Raw genomic sequence first — 21,597 nt, forward strand, 5'->3', positions numbered from 1 at the left:
ACCAGTCTTGTGTGCTAGAGAGATGTAGCTTGCACTGCAAGCATTCTATAATCACCTGTCTATTTAGCAATCAAGTTTTTCATTCTTCCTTCCAGAGCAGGCAGGCAACTTCATTTTGTGTTCTACATTACATTTCAAAGGCCACCTTCCTGCTCATTCACTTAACCTGTGCTTATCACTTTGCAGGCTCTTGTGTGCTCTGCATCACCTGATAAGCCCCTTATGTTTATACTTTCAACAAACTTGAGAACATACATCCGGTCTCCTCAGATTACAACCAATGCATCCACCATCTCTGATGCCACTTATTTGTAAAGGTACAACAAATTTGTCCTAAACTTTTTCACTGATAAAAATAAAAGTTTCCCTCTCCTTACACACCTTTGCTATCCATTATCATTTTCATTATTTAGAATCTGTACCTTCTCATTACCTATTTTACATTGAGCCTCAAAAACCAACATTACTTTTGGATTTTTGCTTGTATTTCTGTAAAAACCCTGTCAATATTTTTAATAATTTTCTCATATGTCCCACATTCTTTACAATTTCTGTGGCATACCTTGTAGTTTTAAACTTTCCCAGTCCTCTTGCCTACCAACAATTAATTAATCCTGATTATAACGCATGATGTTTCAAAGTTTTATCATCCTAACTTCCTTGGGAATTCTCCACAGATGGTGCACCCTTTCTCCAGACTTTTGCTGCAAGTTAAGAAATACCTCCTTAAATGAGTGCTATTGCTGATCTACCAAAGTAGTTTTTAAGAATCACTTTTAATTCACTTCAGCTAAGTGCATGTCTCACTTGCCATATGCTCCTTCACCCAAAGTCTGCACCAGATCCCAATATTCCACAAGTGGAACTGCACAATCACAAATGATGCTGAAAAAGAGAAAACATCATCACAAGCTGAAGTCATCTTCAGATACACTTGAAGGCTCGCAAGAAGGACAGCCAGAGAACTTTTCTCCCACTGCAGAAATGGCTAATACGAGAAGGCATAATTTTAAGGTGACTGGAGAAAAGTATAGGGGGGACATCAGGTGTAAGAATTTTCTTTAAGCACAGAGAGTGGTGCGTGGAACACACTGACTGTCAGGGTGATGGTAGAGGCAGATACACTGGAGGCATTAAAGGAATTTTTAGATAGGCGCATGGATTTTAGAAAAGTAGAGGGTGATCTTGGAGAGTGATTAGGCCCAACATTGTGAGCCGAAGGACCTGTACTGTGCTGTTGTGTTCTATAAGGCTGTTTTTAGTTATTGACTTTTCAGAATCCACACTTCCAATGCCAGATTTTACTGCACATCCATCATTGCCCCAAAGAAAGTGACAGTGAATGCATCCTGAACAACTGCAATTCTGGTTAAGGATCTCTGTGCTTCTGATGGGGATGGCATTCCCGGATTTAGACCGAGCCACCACAATGACAGAGTGGCAATATCTTCTCAATTAAAGTAAGTGCTGGGAATTCTTGGCACTTCAGTCAGTATTCTTTAGAGAAACAGAGCAAATGTGTCGGGTTAATGGCTCTTCCTTAGAACTGATGAAAGATCACTGCCATGATTAAGAATTACATCACTTCGGAATCACTAACTGCTTCTTTAACTACTACCCCCTCCCTTTCGTCCGACTCTACCCGATCCGTCTCCCCCAACTCAATCACCCATCGTCCCTCATCAAACGGCCCCACATTTACAACCCAGTGCCATCGCTTCCATCCGATGTTCCTATCCACACTCCTCCCGTTTCCAGTGGTCCCCCCTCCCCAATCACCTGCTCGGCCAGGCCCGCCGAACAACCCAGCAGAAACTTTGCTTCTCCTGCTGCAATGATCCTGATCGAGTTTGACGCCGAGTAAACACAAAGTACACTGCAGATGCTGTGGTCAAATCAAGACGTACAAAAAAGCTGGATGAACTCAGCAGGTCGGGCAGCATCCGTTGAAATGAGCAGTCAACATTTCGGGTCGAGACCCTTCATCAGGACTAAAGAAGGAGAGGGTAGGGGCCCTATAAAGAAGGTGGGGGGAGGGTGGAAAACTAATCAGAGGAAAGATTAAGGGGTGGGGGAGGGTAAGCAGGGAGGGGATAGGCAGGAGAGGTGAAGAAGGAATCTAAGGGAAAAGCACTATGGGTAGTAGAAGAAGACAGAGTCATGAGAGGTGATAGGCAGCTAGAAGAGGAGACAGAGTGAAGGTGGGATGGGGGAAGGGAGAGGGAGGGAATTAACGGAAGTTGGAGAATTCAATGTTCATACCAAGAGGCTGGAGGCTACCCAGACAGTATATAAGATGTTGTTCCTCCAACCAAAGTTTGGCCTCATCATGGCAGTAGAGGAGGCCATGTATGGACATATCCGAATGGGAATGTGAAGGTGAGTTGAAGTGAGTGGCAACCGGGAGATCCTGTCTGTTGTGGCGGACAGAGCATAGGTGCTCGACGAAGCGGACCTCAATCTACGTTGGGTCTCACCGATGTAGAGGAGGCCGCACCGGGAGCACTGGATGCAATAGATTACCCCAAAAGACTCACAAGTGAAGTGTTGCCTCACCTGGAAGGACTGTTTGGGGCCCTGAATGGTGGTAAGAGAGGAGGTGTAGGGACAAGCGTAAGGGACACTTACGCTTGCAGGGATAAGTGCTAGGTGGGAGATCTGTGGGGAGGGACGTGTGGACCAGGCAGTCGCAGAGGGAATGATCCCTGTGAAAAGCAGAGGGAGTAGAGAGGGAAAGATGTCCTTAGTGGTGGGGTCCTGTTGAAGGTGGCAGAAGTTGCAGAGGATAATATGCTGGATCCGGAGGCTAGTGCTTTCCCCTTACATTCCTTCTTCACCTCTCCTGCCTATCCCCTCCCTGCTTCCCCTCCCCCACCCCTTGATCTTTCCTCTGATTGGTTTTCCACCCTCCCCCCACCTCCTTTATAGGGCCCCTGCCCCCTCCTTCTTTAGTCCTGACGAAGGGTCTTGACCCGAAACGTTGACTGCTCATTTCAACGGATGCTGCCCGACCTGCTGAGTTCTTCCAGCTTTTTTGTACGTCGAGTTTGACGCCTTACGTTGCCCCTGCGACGCCTTCCGTAAACGTCATCATGCTTGCATTGACATCAGACGCTCGAGTCGACGGGCCTAACAGCTCGACAGGAATTGCTGAATCAGCTGAGGAGGAGTATTCATGCAAACAAGGTCCGCCTCTCTCATCTGATTGGTGGAATATCAGCTATTTTACATTATCAGCCATAAAGGGGTTTTGCTACAAGGGAGAAAAAGACAACATATGCCAAAGATTGAGAGAAATTACACCAAACCTCGTTTAGAAGTTGAAGAGAAGCCGGATAAGTAGGTATCCTGTAGACAGTCCATCTAACCTAATAGAGGGAAGACCAGCAGGATCCGAAAGGGTCCAGGAAATGCCAGACATCTTGTCTCAGCCTTTTGGCAAAGAGCGCATGTGGAATCCTTGGGGACTCGCAAGGGGGAGGAGAAGATTTCATGCTGACGTAGGGGTGGACCTTAATGCTGATTGGTTGATAATCTAACACCCTGTAACAGCGACGACTGCGGTGAAGAGGATGGCTGCAGAGACCGGCGCATCGCTTCAGTGTCTGGGAATCAAGAACACTGTCAGGCTGACAGTGCGAGACCAGCAGAAGGACACCGGCTTCACCAGAGAGACCTTCATCTGGAAGGTCCTGATGGACTGCTGTGGATTACGTTCGAGGACATTTACTACACACAGGACTTCGCTGGCTTCTTTGATGTGACCTTCCGGCACACCACAGGATGGCAGAGGCTGCTCCAGCAATTTTGAGAGAAGGGAAGCGAGGCGCCCTTGTCGCTGCTAAAGGCACAACCCTTCTTTGCCATCGCCACCCAGGAGGAAATATAAATAAATAAACAGCCAATAAATAAAAAATAAAGATAATAAAAAATTTTTGAAACAATCTGTTCTTACCAGTTTAATATCTCGAACGTCCCTTATCTGGGGACCGTATATTAAATTATTTATTATTATTATTTTTTGGGACAGGGGGATGGAATAGGGGCTTGCTCCGTTCACCCGTTCATCGACCCGATATTGCAGTGCCTCTGAGAACGGTGCATCTCTCTTCGGGGAGGTTAGCCAACAAGTTCAGTTATCCATACGCATTGAGCATCTTAAGGCTGATTTATACTTCTGCGTCAAATGAACTACGTTAAGTAAACTACGCGATACCCTACCCTACAATACCCTAGGCCTGACACACAACTCTCCAAAACTGTAACTGCGCATCGCGACAACGCAGACCGCAACAACTGTGATTGGTCCGCTTGCTAACATTGCATTTCCTCCTGCCTATTGGCATACATCAGTACACTGATGCGAAATAAATGGTTGGAGACAATGAACCAAATCGTCAAATCTACCTGCTGACATCCGAAACAAATTTAAATGCATTTCCACATCCAGGACTCTCAGTGGCCGGAGAAGCACAGAGAAGCACCCTCCTTCTGCCTCAATCCGTTCAATGGTCGTACCTACCTTCTCCTCCGAAGTCTTCTCTCTTTTCTGTGTTGCAGTAATTTCAGTAAAATTAACATTTATTAGCTCCAACTCCAACATGATCCGCTCAGTGGCCATTAGAAACCCCACTGCCAACTAGCGTTTTGGCGGTGAATTGCAGAGTGACACAGACACACTTACGCACAGGTATAAATGCTCACAATGGCGCAGGCTACTACGCAGAAGTATAAATCGACCTTTAGGTTTCTTTTCTTATTTTTTCCACGTACTTTTCAGGCCTCTTAAAGCTATGTTTATTCTTGATGAAGACATAGGCCTGTGTGGGTAAACCATTGTTTATTTACAGAATAGCTTCAGCTCGATCAGGAAGAGCTTGTGTGGTGTAAGCGTTTCTGTTTGCTGTGAAGCAGTGGTCTGTTTTGTCCCTTTGAGTACTTTCATTGTTTCATCTGACCCTCCTGCTGTCTTAATCTTCTCTGTTCTATCAGTAGATACTGGGGTGGGTTAGGCCTGCATATCAACGTTAATCTCCTGTGATCACTCTTTTTCTTTCTTGCTTGAGACAACACATCAGGAAAACATAATTTTCTGGTGGGTGTGTAGGTAGGTCATCTGCAGCCTATCGACATGTGCTGTATCGTTTCCTCCCTCGCCCTCCTGCATGGTGGTATGTGCTCCCTCTAACCACATGACTTCCTGCAGGATGCTCCAAATGACTTCTGTATCAAAGGCGTACTGGTATATCAACTGGCTTTGCTAAATTTCCCCTTATTGTAGTAGGGTGGCTGGAAATCTTTTCTTTTGGGGAGGGGTGAATGGTGGATTTTTTTGGGGCAAGTGCAGTTTGATTCTCAGCCCTCAGGTTGGAGTAGGCTAGTAGAGGTAATTGATAACAGAGGGCATGCATTCAATGCGAGAAGAGTCAAGTTCAAAGGAGAAAGGCAACCTCTGGGTGAAAGGCAACACACAGGTGCCTGGAATGAGCACCTGGGGTTTGATAGAGGCAGATAAAGTAGGGAGTTTTAAGAGACTGTTAGACAGGCACATGAATGTGAGGAAAATGAAGGGATATGGATATTGTGTCTGCATAATGGATTAGTTTAGTCGGCCATTTGATGATTAATGATTAATGTTTTAATGTGATTTTCAGTTCAGTGTGTTGTTTTACCATGCCGAGCTTCAGAACTTCTTTCAGCATTTTGTCCAGCTTTGCCAGACCTTTCCTCATTTCCGCTCCCTGGGATTGGGAACATTCCCACAACACTCCCTGGGACTGGGAACCTTTCCCCATCACCAGGCTGAGGAAGATTGGGGAATCCTCTGTCGGGGTTCCCTTCTCTGTGAGTTCTGTGATTTCCTGTACACATGGGACATGCTGAGTGACAAACGGAGTGAAAGGGAATGGAGAAGACAATAACTGCTCAGTGATGGGATGTCCTAGTGAATTTGACCACAGGAACAGTCACTGGGCAGCCTCTTCACCCACACTGTGAATTTCTGGGTTCAGTCATTAGTAGCAAAGCACTGACTGTGGAAATTACAAATCAGAATATTATTAGAGTCACAGAGCCAAGCATGACTGAAACAGGCCCTTCGGCCCTTCTAGTCAATGCTGACCTGTTTTTGTTTTTACTGCTTAGTTCCAAGTGCCTGCACCATAGCCTCCGTACACCTCCCAACCACATCCTCACCCAAATTTCTCTTTAGTGTCTAAATCAAACCCACATCCACCACTTCCACTGGCAGCTCATTCCACACTCTCACCAAACTGAGTGAAGAACTCCCCCCCCCCCCCCACCGATTCCCCTCAAATATTTCACCCTTCACCCTGAATTTATGTCCAATGTGGGGGTAAGAGGGAAGACGGGGTGAAGAGGGAAGGCAGTAAGGAGGGGGCGAGGCTATTTGAAGACAAGGGAACATAGGGCAGCATTTATACATACTGTTTTTCAAAAACGTACTTGTTTGAACTTACTTGCTACAAACTTACGATCCATACCCTGTACATTCTCAACAAAATTACTGATTACAGATGACAAGTCACACGAAGAGCAGTGTGAGCTGCCTTAATGACTATCACCCTGTGGTTCTCACATCTCTGGTGATGAAATGAAGGGTTGGTCATGGTGAGAATGAACTCCTGCCTCAGCAAGGACCTGGACCTTTTGCCCATCACCACAATAGGTCTACGGCAGATGTGATCACAGTGGCTCTTCACAGCCTTAGATCACCTGGACAATACAAACAACAAAAGAGTTCTGCTAAACAACTGACAATTGCACCTTCACAAACTGCTCACATGAGACTCCTGTCTATACCTGTAACACAAGAAATCACATCACTGTCACTCTCCTGATATCGATTCTGACCTGCTAACCGCTGGGTATCCTCCCTCACCAAGCCTCTTCCTCAGTCACCATCAGTGAGATTATATAACACAAAAACAATTAAAATGATCTATCAGAGAGCTCCTGTATTTTCCACCCTGACCATGCTTCGCTGGTTAAATCTCCCCCTTCTCAGCTCCTTCCTTTTACCCTTTCCCATTGTAACTGCAGATATGCCAACAGATCCGAATCCACTGTACAAACCCATGTCCTTCTTTGACGCGGAGGTTACAGACCACCCCCAACTCCCCACCTATTTCCTAATCTGCACTCGCAGTCCATGACGGTGACAACTGTTCCCAGACTCTGGGGTTTTGTAACAAACACAACGTTAATGGCAAGATGAGTCAGTGATTAATATAAAGAGAGAGTTGTTGCTTCCTGAAAGGACAAGCGAGCGTCCGATACAAAGGACCAGATCCTCCCTTGTCTCCTACTTCATTTGACCCAGGTCACAGAAATCCCACTTTCTCACATTATCACCCTCCCCCCCCCCCCCCCCCCAATGGTACCCATACGTCCACCTCTCCCCACACACACAGACAGATCCCCAACCCCCAAACCCCTTCCCCGCATTGGGAGCCACAACTAATTGATCCCACAACCTGGGCTGGAGAGCAAAGCTAAAACCGTGGCTAAGATACCAGAGAGGGCGAAGCCCCCAGTCATTCGACAGAGCTCGGTCCCGACCCTTTCTTAGCGCAAACGGCCCCCGACTTACACAAACCCGACATCAACCCCTTTCTCAGTGGAGAACCACAACAACACCTGGTGTTGACACTGCGCCTGCGTCCAGCAGGAAGCTCGGAGGTTGCCACAGCGCCATGAATGGCCGGAGGTCTGCACATTGCCACCAGTTGTCAGAGGTCTCCACAGCGCCTCCGGTGGCCGGAGCGACGACAGAGAATAAATCACAAACCCGAGGAAGTTTGCAGATGCTGAAGATCCAAAGCAACACTCACAAAATGCTGAAGGAACTCAGCAGGTCAGGTAGCATCTATCGAAAAGAGTCGACGTCTCCAGTTGAGATCGTTCTTCAGGACTGAGAAGTAAGGGAGAATTATAAAAAGGGGGTGGGTGAGGAAAAGGCTCGCTCGAAGATGATAGTTGAAGCCAGGTAGGTGGGAAATCTCAAGAGCAGGAGGGAAAAACATCTAATAGGAGAGGAGATTAGACAATAGGAGAAAGGGTTGAAGCAGTGGACCCAGAAAGAAGTGATAAGCAGGTGAGAGGAATGAAATGTCAGAGAAAGTAAATTGTGAATTGCTGCCTCAGCTGGAAAGACTGTTTGGACAATGGAAAGAGTTCAGCCTTGCCGCCCTTTCACTGTGACACCCCCGAACTCCGCATCAAATCCATGCAAATGAATCTGGGTGAACGTGAATGATCAACAAATATGATACCGCTCAGTAATCAGCTGTCTGAATAAATAACTGACTTTAAAGTGGAAGTGGTACCTATGGTCCACATTGTCAGGGTGTTGAGTTTACCAGGAGACAAAGACTGCAGGGACGAGATGTTTTCTGTTGACTAATACTGTGTGTGGACCCCGCTGGCAATTCTGGTGTTGTGACCCGAATCGAGACAAACACCACTCTGCCCACTCCACCAACAACACGCACAGCCGGAGACAGAACAGGGGACTTTACATCACACAACACTGGATTCAGTGATGAAACCCGTGATTAAAGTTGTTGTCTGACTGAAATCATAAGAAACATCCATTAAGCTATTTTTAAATACAAGCGCTCCCCCACAGGTGACGTAGCACATGGGTTCCCCACACCGAGATCTGCCCTCACGTGCGCAGTCTCTTACGTCAGCCACGCGCTTGTGAGCTCGAGCTTGCTCAGTTTAATGGCTGAGCTACTAATCATGTGACCAGCCCCTCCCGCACGGCTGTCAACAGAGGATGAAGGAATCGCTGTTGCCATTGGTGCACAGGAATGTCAATCACTTGTTACACCCAATAGCGGAGGCGGACCAGCCGAGAGGGCGTTGCCCCCGCTGACCCCTTCTCCCGCTATAAGGGAAGTTGGGGTGTTTGTGAAGTGTCTCCTGCGACCGGAGTCTGATGTATCGCTGAGAGGTAGGAGGAGACGGCTCGGCATGTCGGTTTGATGCCGGTTCCCCGGGGTGGGAGTGGGGATTTTATTGAAAGGATGATGATGGTGTGAGAGGGGGCGGACAGGATGTTGTCCCAGTGGGGACAGGAGGGGCTCATTTGTGGAAATGTCTGAGCCCACGGCGGTGGCGAACAGAGGGATTCATCACATTGGGGGGCAAACACAGGCAGACTGTTGACCTGCAAGCAGGGCCAATAGTCAGGGCAAAGTGACAATTATTTGGACTGTGTTGAGATTGTACCTGGAATATGGTGTAAAATCCTGTTCCCCATACTAACACGGGTTATACAGACCAAAGAACAAACTGCCGGAGGAACACTGGGTCGGGCAGCATCTGTGGAGGGAAATGGACCGTCAACATTTTGGGCCGAGACCCTCCCTCTGGACTGAGAATGGATGGGAAATAGTCAGAGAAAAGAGGTGAGGGGTGGGGATGGAGCAAGAGCTAGGGAGTGAGAGGTGGATCCAGGTGAGGATCCTGGTGAAAATCCAGGTGATTTTCAATAAAATCCCCCCTCACCCCGGGGAAACAACATCAAACCGGTGGGAAAGTGGAAATAATGACAGGGGTTGGGAGGTGAGTATTTGGGGCAACACGGGGCTGCAGAAGATGGAAATTAATTCCATAGAGGATCGACAAAGAGGTTGGAGAGTATTTGTTATAGAGAGTGCAATGAAGATTCACTGGATTGATCCCTGGAGTGGTGGCATCTTCATATGAAAAAAGATCAAACACAATAACCCTTTCATTTAGAGAATCGAGGACTGAGAGGTGAACACATTGAAATGTACAACATCATTACCAGTTGAACCAGCGACCCCAGTCTCTGAATAAGGGGGTGGACTGTCCAGGACTGAGATGGGGGGAAATATCTCTACTCCAAGGGTGGTGAATGTCTGTAAATCCCCACCACAGAGGGCGGTGAAGACTCAGTGATCATTCTCACATAAAACAGAGGTCGGCAAATGTGTGGAGACTGAAGGGGTGGAGGAAATGAGGATCGGGCAGAAACGTGGCTGAGATGGGAAAGCAGCTGCCATCTTGTTGATGGTTAGAGTGACTGAATGGCCACAGACAGAAAAAAGCAGAGAGATTCAATAGACCTCAATACACAGAGGTAGTGAGGACCTGGAGTGAGCTGTTCAGAGTTTGCATCGTTGGTTATCTACCTCAGGTTCAGTATCCTCACCGTGTTTCAAAATTCCCACTCACTGTCATCTGTCTGTGAGCTGCTGGAAATTAAAGAAACACTCAGGATGCTGGAGACCTGAGATCAGATTAGAAATTGTTTGAAGCCATTCTGACACAGGGTGTTGAAGCTGAAGCATTAACTTTGTTCCTCTGCACAGATATTCTTTATCTGTTGAGTGTTTCTTGTATTTGCAGTTTTTCAGAACATTTCTTTGGAATGGTTTAAGTCTTCTGGGAAATGGACATGGGTAAGACGCACAATGTAATTCATTGTCTTACAGCACAGAAACAGGGCTTTTGGCCCATCTAGTTTGTGCTATTTTCTGCCTGGACCCATCCACGTACACCCAGACTCTAGATGTCAATACCTCCCTCATCCATGTACCCACACAAACTTCTCTTCAATGCTGCAATTGAACCTGCATCAGCATTCGCATCACCTGCTGAGTGAAGTAAAAGTCACAATGAACAGGGTTGTTGGAACAGATCAGTTCAGAACACTCCTGGGTACTGACTTCCAGAGAGAATATGCTCACTCTACTTCCACCCTCTCCAGTCTGTGGTCAAGTCATTTCGGTATCCACAAAGCCAAGTTCCCCTGGCTCTCTGCTTCCTGCCACCATGACCTGGCCTAATTTGGGGAAAGTTATCAAAATTCTTACTCAAATCCAGTTGGTGCCTCTGCATGAATTTCAATAAATACTCCCGAGTACCTTAAGCGCAGTCAGCAGTGAAAAGATAAGCGCAGAATATATGAAAAAAGTGAAAAAGACTGAAAAAAATGAAGTTCCATTGGGACAAAGAAATTGAAATTACAAGGGGTGTGTGTGTGTGTGTGTGTGTGTGTGTGTGTGTGTGTGTGTGTGTGTGTGTGTGTGTGTGTGTGTGTGTGTGTGTGTGTGTGTGTGTGTGTGTGTGTGTGTGTGTGTGTGTGTGTGTGTGTGTGTGTGTGTGCTATCCTGTGAACGTGTGCATTTTTGTGAGGCAGAAATGAACAGAAAAATAGATGGAAGATAGAAAAATAGATAGATGGATAGAAGCACAGACGGACAGAAATATTTCCTCATCACAGGAAAACTTATTGCTGTAACATGAGAGAAATAAAGACATCGGCATGGGCAGAAACACTGGCATGGACATTGTAGACCCCACTACACACATCGATGCTGTGAAACTCCATGGACAATGTTGGGCGAACTGCCCGCTTGCATGAGCAGAATATGTTGATTGCGAAGTATCATTGTGTGGTAGGGCAGGACAAGATGAACTCTATCGCTATTGCTCCACTGTCCCGTCTTGTCAGACTGCTTCCTCTCCAGACCCTTACCTTTAGTATACACCTGGCTTCAACTATCACTTTCTTATCACCTCCGGAACATTGCACAACACCCAGTCCAACACAGCCAATATCCTCGTGGGCTCAACAACAGGCTATTACAAAAAGCGATCCTTTAGACATTCAACAAGTTCTTTCTCTTGAAGTCCAGTATTGACCTGGTTTTCCCATGCACTTTCTTGTTAAAATCCCCAATGATATCATGACATTGCCTTTCTGACAAGCCTTTGCCATCTCTTGCTAAATTTGCAATCCACATCCCGGCTGCTGTTTGTAGGCTTGGGTCCTTTTAGAACATAGAACATAGAACAATACAGCACAACTTCCACATTATGAGTTATTTTCCCTATTTCTAAAGGGTTAACATAGAAACATAGAAAACCTACAGCAAAATAGAACATAGAACATAGAATGGTACAGCACAGTACAGGCCTTTCAGCCCACAATATTGTGCCGACCCTTAAACCCTGTCTCCCATATAACCCTCCACCTTAAATTCTTCCATATACCTGTCTAGTAGTCTCTTAAATTTCACTAGTGTATCTGCCTCCACCACTGACTCAGGCAGTGCATTTCACGCATGAACCACTCTGAGTAAAATAAACCTTCCTCTAATATCCCCCTTGAACTTTCCACCCCTTACCTTAAAGCCATGTCCTCTTGTATTGGGCAGTGGTGCCCTGGGGAAGAGGTGCTGGCTGTCAACTTTATCTATTCCTCTTAATATCTTGTATACCTCTATCATGTCTCCTCTCATCCTCCTCTCCAGAGAGTAAAGCCTGAGCCCCCTTAATCTCTGATCATAATCCATACTCTCTAAACCAGGCAGCATCCTGGTAAATCTCCTCTGTACCCTTTCCAATGGTTCTGCATCCTTCCTATACTTAGGTGACCAGAACTGGACACAGTACTCCATGTGTGGCCTAACCAGAGTTTTATAGAACTGCATCATTACCCCGCGACTCTTAAACTCTATCCGACTTATGAAAGCTAACACTCCATAAGCTTTTTCTTAACTATCCTATCCACCTGTGAGGCAACTTATAGGGATCTGTGGACATGTACCCCCAGATCACCCTGCTTCTCCACACTCCGCCTTGGAGTTTGTCCTTCCAAAGTATACCACCTCACACTTCTCTGGGTTGAACTCTATCTGCCACTTCTCAGCCCAGTTCTGCATCCTTTCAATGTCTCTCTGCAATCTTCGACAATCCTCTACACTATCCACAACACCACCAACATTTGTGTCGTCTGCAAACTTGCCAACCCACCCTTCTACCCCCACATCCAGGTCGTTAAAAAAATCACGAAAAGTAGAGGTCTCAGAACCGATCATTGTGGGACACCACTAGTCACAACCCTCCAATCTGAATGTACTCCTTCCAACATGACCCTCTGCTTACTGCAGACAAGCCAATTCTGAATCCACCTGGCCAAACTTCCCTGGATCCCATGCCTTCTAACTTTCTGAATAAGCCTACTGTGTGGTACCTTGTCAAATGCCTTACTAAAATCCATGTTGATCACATCCACTGCACTACACTTATTTATATGCCTGGTCACCTCCTCAAAGAACTCTATCAGGCTTGTCAGACACGATCTGCCCTTCACAAAGCCATGATGACTGTCCCTGATCAGACCATGATTCTCTAAATGCCCATAGATTCTGTCTCTAAGAATCTTTTCCAACAGCTTTCCCACCACAGTCATAAGGCTCACTGGTCTATAATTACCTGGACTATCCCTACTACCTTTTTTGAACAAGGGGACAACATTCACCTCCCTCCAGTCCTCCAGTACCATTCCCGTGGACAACGAGGAGATAAAGATCCTAGTCAGAGGCTCAGAAATCTCTTCCCTCACCTTGTAGAGCAGCCTGGGGAATATTCCATCAGGCCCCGGGGAGTTAACCATTGTAATGTATTTTAACAACTCCAACACCTCTTCTCCCTTAATATCAACATGCTCCAGAACATCAACCTCACTCATATTGTCCTCACCGCCATCAAGTTCCCTCTCATTGGTGAACACTGAAGAGATGAATTCATTGAGGACCTCGCTCACTTCCATAGCCTCCAGGCACATCTTCCCACATTTATCTCTAATCGGTCCTATCTTCACTCCTGTCAACCTTTTGTTCTTCACATAATTGAACAATGCCTTGGAGTTTTCCTTTACCCTACTCACCAAGGCCTTTTCATGCCCCCTTTTTGCTCTTCTCAGCTCCTTATTAAGCTCCTTTCTTGCTACCCTATATTCATCAATAGACTCATCTGACCCTAAACCTCATGGATGCTGTCTTCTTCCATCTGACTAGATTCTCCACCTCACTTGTCACCTATAGTTCCTTCACCCTACCATTCTTTATCTTCCTCACCAGGACAAATTTATCCCTAACATCCTGTAAGAGATCCCTAAACATTGACCATATGTCCATAGTACATTTCTCTGCAAAAACATCATCCCAATTCACACCTGCAAGTTCTAGCTTTTTAGCCTCATAATTTGTCCTTCCCCAATTAAATATATTCCTGTCCTCTCTGATACCTTTTCCATGATAACGTTAAAGACCAGGGAGTGGTGGCCACTGTCCCCCAGATGATCACCCACTGAGAGATCTGTGACCTGACCCAGTTAGTATGACATTCCCCCATCGGCCTGTCAACATACTGTGACAGGAATCTGTCCTGAACGCACTTAACAAACTGCCCCATCTAAACTATTGGAACTAATCAGGTGCCAATCAATATTAGGGAAGTTAAAGTCACCCATGGTAACAACCCTGTTATTTTTGCACCTACTAAAATCTGCCTCCCAATCTGCTCCTTGGTATCTCTGCTGCTACCAGGGGGCCTAAAGAATACTCCCAATAGAGTAACTGCTCCCTTCCTGTTCCTGACTTCTACCCATACTGACTCAAAAGAGGATCCTGCTGCATTACCCACCTGTTCTGTAGCTGTAATAGTATCCCTGACCAGTAATGCCACCCCTCCTCCCCTTCCCCCCCCCCCCCCATCCCTTTTAAAGCACGAAATCCAGGAATATTGAGAATGCATTCCTGCCCTGGTGCCAACCACGTCTCTGTAATGGCCACTACATCATAATTCCATGTATGTATCCAAGCTCTCAGTTTTCTCCTGATGCTTCTTGCATTGAAATACACGCACATTAGCCTTTCTACCTTACTATCCTTATGCCCTTTATTCTGTTTTTCTTTCCTCAAAGCCTCTTTATCTCTTAGATCTGGCTTTACTCCATGCACTTTACTTGCAGCTCTCGCATGACCTTTATCCTCCTCCACCTCACTATCTGCTGTAACACTCTGGTTCCCCTCTCCCTGCAAATTTAGTTTAAACCTCCCGGAGCAGCACTAGCAAACCATCCCGCAAGGATGTTAGTCCACCTCCAGTTCAGGTGCAACCCGTCCCATCAGAACAGGTCCCACCTTCCCTGGAACAAGGCCCAATTGTCCAGAAACATGAAGCCCTCCCTCCTGCACCAACTCGTTAACCACGTATTTAGCTGCATTATCTTTCTATTTATAGCCTCACTAGCACATGGCATGGGTAGCAATCCTGAGATTGCAACCCTGCAGGTCCTGTCCTTCTGCTCGCTTTTCAAACTCTCCCACTGCCTCATGGGCCAACTTTCACGCACTTGCACAGTCGTGCCCCGTTCAAACTGCCAAAGAAATGGTTTGAATTACCTTGAATTACCCTTGCCATTTCTTAATTCAACCTATAGAGACTCTACTCCTTCCAATCCTATGTCATCTCTTTCCGGTGATTTAACATTGTTTCTTGTACACGGGGCCACACGACTTCATTTACCTACTAAACTATCCTTCTTATACACCATATATCCTTGGACTTTCAGCTCGCAATAGCAGCCATTATGCAGCCAAGTTTCAGAGAGGGCCACAACGTCATATTTGCCAATCTGTAGATGAATTTCAAGATCGTCCATTTTATTTCTTATTCTGTGTGCAGTCAAATACAGCACTCTCAGTCCTGTATTTGTTGCTTTCTTTTTTAATTGCACCATGACTCTATTGCCCTGTAACTCATGCTGATTGAGCTGGTGTTGATTAAGCTTTATCTCTTGCCTGTTCTTCCGATAATCTCCGTTGCACGCTATCTTTGATTTATTTCTGTTTTCCCCTTCCTCAACCCAGTCACTCAGATTCCCATCCCCCTGCCAAATTCATTTAAACCCTCACTAAATGTGCCTGCGAGGATATTGGACCCCCTTGGGTTGAGGTGTGACTGGTCCTTTTTGTACTGGTTGTACCTCTCCCAGAAGAGGCCTCAATGATCCAGGAATCTGAAGCCCTGTGCCCTACACAAGTCTCTCAGCCACACATTAATATGCCAGATCATGCTATTCTTTCATCGTTAGCACATCGCACAGGCAGCAATCCTGAGATTACTAACCCAGAGGTTCACAGGAGTCTGTGTTGGCAACGTTTCTTTTTATGTTCTATGTCAATGCATTGGATGACAGTATTGATGGCCCTGTGGCCAAACTTACAAATGAAGTTGAATATTGAAAGGACTAGATAGAGAGGTCGTGGAGGGCTATAGTATCTGGTTATCACAGTGCCATAAATTACAAGTAAGTATACAAACGATAGGCTTGCTCTGTGGCTTGAGATTCTTAATGGAGAATGGTGCTTTATTCACAAAATACTCATAGCCCACAGTAACTGTACATTGATTCCAGCAATGGAACCTTCCACTACCGTCAAATGCCAGGAGAGACATTATAATCAGAAAGTCTCTAGTAGCTGCCATGTAAATAGTGACTGTGTAAATAAATGTGATCTTAGTATGTGTGTGGCACATGCTCAGAATGCAAAGGAGACAGACAAACTGAGCCAAGTCACAGACTGATGAAGGGGAGAAATGATCCATTTTGATACAGAGAGGGAAGCAGAGAGTTTGATATTGTGCCTGATGCCGGAATTATGGCCAGTTAGAAGATGAAGTCTTGTTCCTCCAAATTGTTTTGAGCTGTGACAGTATTTTTATCATGGAGACTAAAGTTACCTGAGTTGAATTGTTGTCCTTCACCCACTGACTTGCTTTGTAAACTTTTAACAGTGCAGAAGAGTCAAAGGATTTGTGTATGGGAATCACAAACACAACAGCACATTAGTTCCACTGTATCTGTCAGTTCACCAGCGCTTGAATGCCACCGATCCTTGAATGTGGAGGTGGAGATGCTGGAGAAGACAGCACCCCACTTGCTACAAGGAGAGCCTGAACACGTGTCCATGTCCGTGATCTGATTAGATACATTGCCACGGCCTTGACAGCAGTGAGGCGTCATTCATTGGCTCTCATTTTGGAAGGGATTTAGTCGGCCATCGCAGATACACCAACAGCTTCATACTGGGAAGCAGCCATTCACCTGCTCAGTATGTGTGAAGAGACTCATTCAGTTAACTCACTTTGTGATGCTCCGGTGAGTTCACAATAAGTAGACGCCACATTTCCGTCCGGAGTGAGCAAAGAGTTTTACTCAATCATCCCAGCTGCTGCAACACCAGCAACTTCACATCAGGGAGGAAGTTCAAATCAGCTCTGTGTTAAATGTTTAACCGTCATTGTGACTGAAGGCAGCTGCAGGTTCATGAGGGACTGTTACTGTCAGATTCTGCCGTTCTTGTGGCTGCTCATCAAACCCTGGTCACTGAGCATTGGAGGAGGCTGTTCTGTTGATAAAAAAAAAACACAAAATGCTGGCAGAACTCAGCAGGCCAGACAGCATCTATGGGAGGAGGTAATAACGACATTTTGGGCCGAAACCCTTCATCAGGAGTGAAGTAAGGAGATAGCAGATATTTGTAGTAAATACAAGGTGGTGATTGTGGGAGATTTTAATTTTCCACACATAGATTGGGAAGCTCATTCTGTAAAAGGTCTGGATGGCTTAGAGCAGGGGTGTCAAACTCATTTTAGGTCACGGGCCGGATTGGGCAAAATGCAGCTTCATGCGGGCCGGATCAGTCGGGCGCGTGCGAACGCAGCTTTCATTGCCTCTGTTTTTTCAGCCTGTTCTCATGTGTCTCAGTCTCTGCTATAACTACAAAGTGTTTCACTTCACAAATAGCGTTTCTTATGAAGAAGACTGCTGAGCAAGCATTATTTTTATGATTGGTATTAACTTACAATCATAGGCTTCATATCGCCGGCCATTAATAATTAAATTAATAGATCTATCTAAAATGATCTCGCGGGCCGGATATAATTGTACGCCGGGCCGGATATGGCCCACGGGCCTTGAGTTTGACATCACTGGTTTAGAGTTTGTGAAATGTGTGCAGGATAGTTTTTTGCAACAATATATAGAAGTACCGACTAGAGATGGGGCAGTGTTGGATCTCCTGTTAGGGAATGCGATAGGTCAGCTGACAGATGTATGTATTGGGGAGCACTTCGGGTCCAGTGATCACAATAGCATTAGCTTCAATATAATTATGGAGAAGGACAGGACTGGACCTAGAGTTGAGATTTTTGATTGGAGAAAGGCTAACTTTGAGGAGATGTGCAGGGATTTAGAGAGAGTGGATTGGGTCAAGTTGTTTTATGGGAAGGATGTAATAGAGAAATGGAGGTCATTTAAGGGTGAAATTATGAGGGTACAGAATCTTTATGTTCCTGTTAGGTTGAAAGGAAAGGTTAAAGGTTTGAAAGCGCCATGGTTTTCAAGGGATATTAGAAACTTGGTTCGGAAAAAGAGGGATATCTACAATAGATATGGGCAGCATGGAGTAAAGGAATTGCTCGAGGAATATAAAGAATGTAAAAGGAATCTTAAGAAAGAGATTAGAAAAGCTAAAAGAAGATACGAGTTTGGTTTGGCAAATAAGGTGGAAGTAAATCTGAAAGGTTTCTACAGTTATATTAAAAGCAAGAGGGATAAAATTGGTCCCTTAGAGAATCAGGGTGGTCAGTTATGTGTGGAGCCGAGGGAGATGGGAGAGATTTTGAACGATTTCTTCTCTTCGGTATTCACTAAGGAGAAGGATATTGAATTGTGTAAGGTGTGGGAAACAAGTAAGGAAGTTATGGAACCTATGACAATTAAAGAGGTGGAAGTACTGGCGCTTTTAAGAAATTTAAAAGTGGATAAATCTCCAGGTCCTGACCGGATATTCCCCAGGACCTCGAGGGAAGTTTGTGTAGAGATAGCAGGAGCTCTGACGGAGATCTTTCAGATGTCATTAGAAACGGGGATTGTGCCGGAGGATTGGCGTATTGCTCATGTGGTTCCATTGTTTAAAAAGGGTTCTAGAAGTAAGCCTGGCAATTATAGACCTGTCAGTTTGACATCAGTGGTGGGTAAATTAATGGAAAGTATTCTTAGAGATAGTATTTATAATTATCTGGATAGACAGGATCTGATTAGGAGTAGCCAGCATGGATTTGTGTGTGGAAGGTCATGTTTGACAAACCTTATTGAATTTTTTGAAGAAGTTACGAGGAATGTTGACGAGGGTAAGGCAGTGGATGTAGTCTATATGGACTTCAGCAAGGCCTTTGACAAAGTTCCACATGGAAGGTTAGTTAAGAAGGTTCAGTCGTTAGGTATTAATGCTGGAGTAATAAAATGGATTCAACAGTGGCTAGATGGGAGATGCCAGCGAGTAGTGGTGGATAATTGTTTATCGGGATGGAGGCCGGTGACTAGCGGGGTGCCTCAGGGATCTGTTTTGGGCCCAATGTTGTTTGTAATATACATAAATGATCTGGATGATGGGGTGGTAAATTGGATTAGTAAGTATGCCAATGATACTAAGGTAGGAGATGTTGTGGATAATGAGGTGGGTTTTCAAAGCTTTCAGGGAGATTTATGCCAGTTAGAAGAATGGGCTGAACGTTGGCAGATGGAGTTTAATGCTGAGAAGTGTGAGGTTCTACATTTTGGCAGGAATAATCCAAATAGAACATACAGGGTAAATGGTAGGGCATTGAGGAATGCAGTGGAACAGAAAGATCTAGGAATAACAGTGCATAGTTCCCTGAAGGTGGAGTCTCATGTAGATAGGGTGGTGAAGAAGGCTTTTGGAACGCTGGCCTTTATAAATCAGAGCATTGAGTACAGAAGTTGGGATGTAATGTTAAAATTGTACAAGGCATTAGTAAGGCCAAATTTGTAATATTGTGTACAGTTCTGGTCACTGAATTATAGGAAAGATATCAATAAATTAGAGAGAGTGCAGAGACGATTTACTAGGATGTTACCTGGGTTTCAGCGCTTAAGTTATCGAGAAAGGTTGAACAAGTTAGGTCTCTATTCATTGGAGCGTAGAAGGTTGAGGGGGGATTTAATCGAGGTATTTAAAATTTTGAGAGGGACAGATAGAGTTGACGTGAATAGGCTGTTTCCATTGAGAGTAGGGGAGATTCAAACGAGAGGACATGATTTGAGAGTTAGGGGGCAAAAGTTTAAGGGAAACACGAGGGGGTATTTCTTTACTCAGAGAGTGATAGCTGTGTGGAATGAGCTTCCTGTAGAAGTAGTAGAGGCCAGTTCAGTTGTGTCATTTAAGGTAAAATTGGATAGGTATATGGACAGGAAAGGAGTGGAGGGTTATGGGCTGAGTGCGGGCAGGTGGGACTAGGTGAGATTAAGAGTTTGGCATGGACTCGGACGGCCGGAATGGCCTGTTTCCGTGCTGTGATTGTTATATGGTTATATGGTAACATGGGATGGTCGAGGGGGGATAAGAAGTGGGGGGAGGGATAAAGTAGAGAGCTGGGAAGTGATAGGCTGGAGGGAAATGGGCTAGGGGGAAGGTGGAGAATTATGGGAAATAAAAGAGAAAGAAAGGTAGGGCTGGGGGGTGAGATTATAGTGAGGGGGGAAAAAAGAGAGAGAAAGAGAACCAGACTAAAATAACAGATAGGGATGGGGGTAAGGGTGGGGCGCAGGGGTATCAACAGAGGTCAGTGAGTTGGATATTCATGCCGGCAGGAAGGAGGTTACCTAGGCGGGAGATAAGGTATTGCTCCATCGACCTGCGTGTGGCCTCATCTTGACGGTAGAGGAGGCCATGGACAGACATGTCGGAGTGGGAGTGGTCTGTGGAATTGAAGTGTGTGGCCACAGGGAGATCCCGCCACTGCTGGAGGACCGAACGCCGGTGTTCAGCGAAACGGTCTCCCAGTCTGCAGCGGGTCTCCCCAATGTATAAATGGCCACATCGGGAGCACCAGATACAGTATATCACCCCAGCTGACTCGCAGGTGAAGTGGTGCCTCACCTGAAAGGACTGTCTGGGGCCTGGGATGGTGGTGAGGGAAGAAGTGTGGGGGCAGGTGTAGCACTTCTTCCGTTTGCAGGGATGAGTGCCCGGAGGGAGGTCCATGGGGAGGGATGGGGGGGATGAATGGACAAGGGAGTCGCGTAGGAAGCGATCCCTGCGGAAAGCCGAGAGTGGGGGGGGGGAGGGGAAGATGTGGTTGGTGGTGGGATCACGTAGGAGGTGGCGGAAGTTACGGAGGATTATGCGTTGGATCTGTAGGCTTTTAGGGTGATAGGGGAGGACCAGGCGGACTCTATCCCTGGTGGGCTGGCAGGGGGATGGGGTGAGGGCAGAGGTGCGTGAAATACGGGAGATGTGATGGAGGGCTGAGTTGATAATGAACGAAGGGAAGCCCCTTTCTTTAAAAAAGGAAGACATCTCCTTTGTCCTAGAATGAAAGGCCTCATCCTGAGAGCAGATGCGGCGGAAGCAGAGGAATTGAGAGAAAGGGATAGCATTTTTGCAGGAGACAGGGTGGGAGGAGGAATAGTCTAGGTAGCTGTGGGAGTTAGTAGGTTTGTGGTAGACGTCAGTGGATAGGCTGTCTCCAGAGATAGAAACAGAAAGATCTAGAAAGGGGAGGGAGGTGTTGGAAATAGACCAGGTGAATTTGAGGGCGGGGTGAAAGTTGGAGGCGAAGTTAATTAAGTCAACGAGCTCAGCATGCGTGCAGGAAGCAGCATCGATGCAGTCGTCGATATAACGCAAGAAAAGAGGAGGACAGATACCGGTGTAGGCT

General features: G+C 46.0%; 1 pseudogene; it reads left to right on the forward strand.

Moving 5' to 3' along the window:
- The first annotated feature begins 3,928 nt into the window (after window positions 1-3,928).
- On the forward strand, window positions 3,929-4,109 carry LOC140732560 (U2 spliceosomal RNA; annotated as a pseudogene).
- Window positions 4,110-21,597: the final 17,488 nt, after the last annotated feature.

This window comes from Hemitrygon akajei, chromosome 8, assembly GCF_048418815.1.
Source record: "Hemitrygon akajei chromosome 8, sHemAka1.3, whole genome shotgun sequence".
NCBI lineage: Eukaryota > Metazoa > Chordata > Chondrichthyes > Myliobatiformes > Dasyatidae > Hemitrygon > Hemitrygon akajei.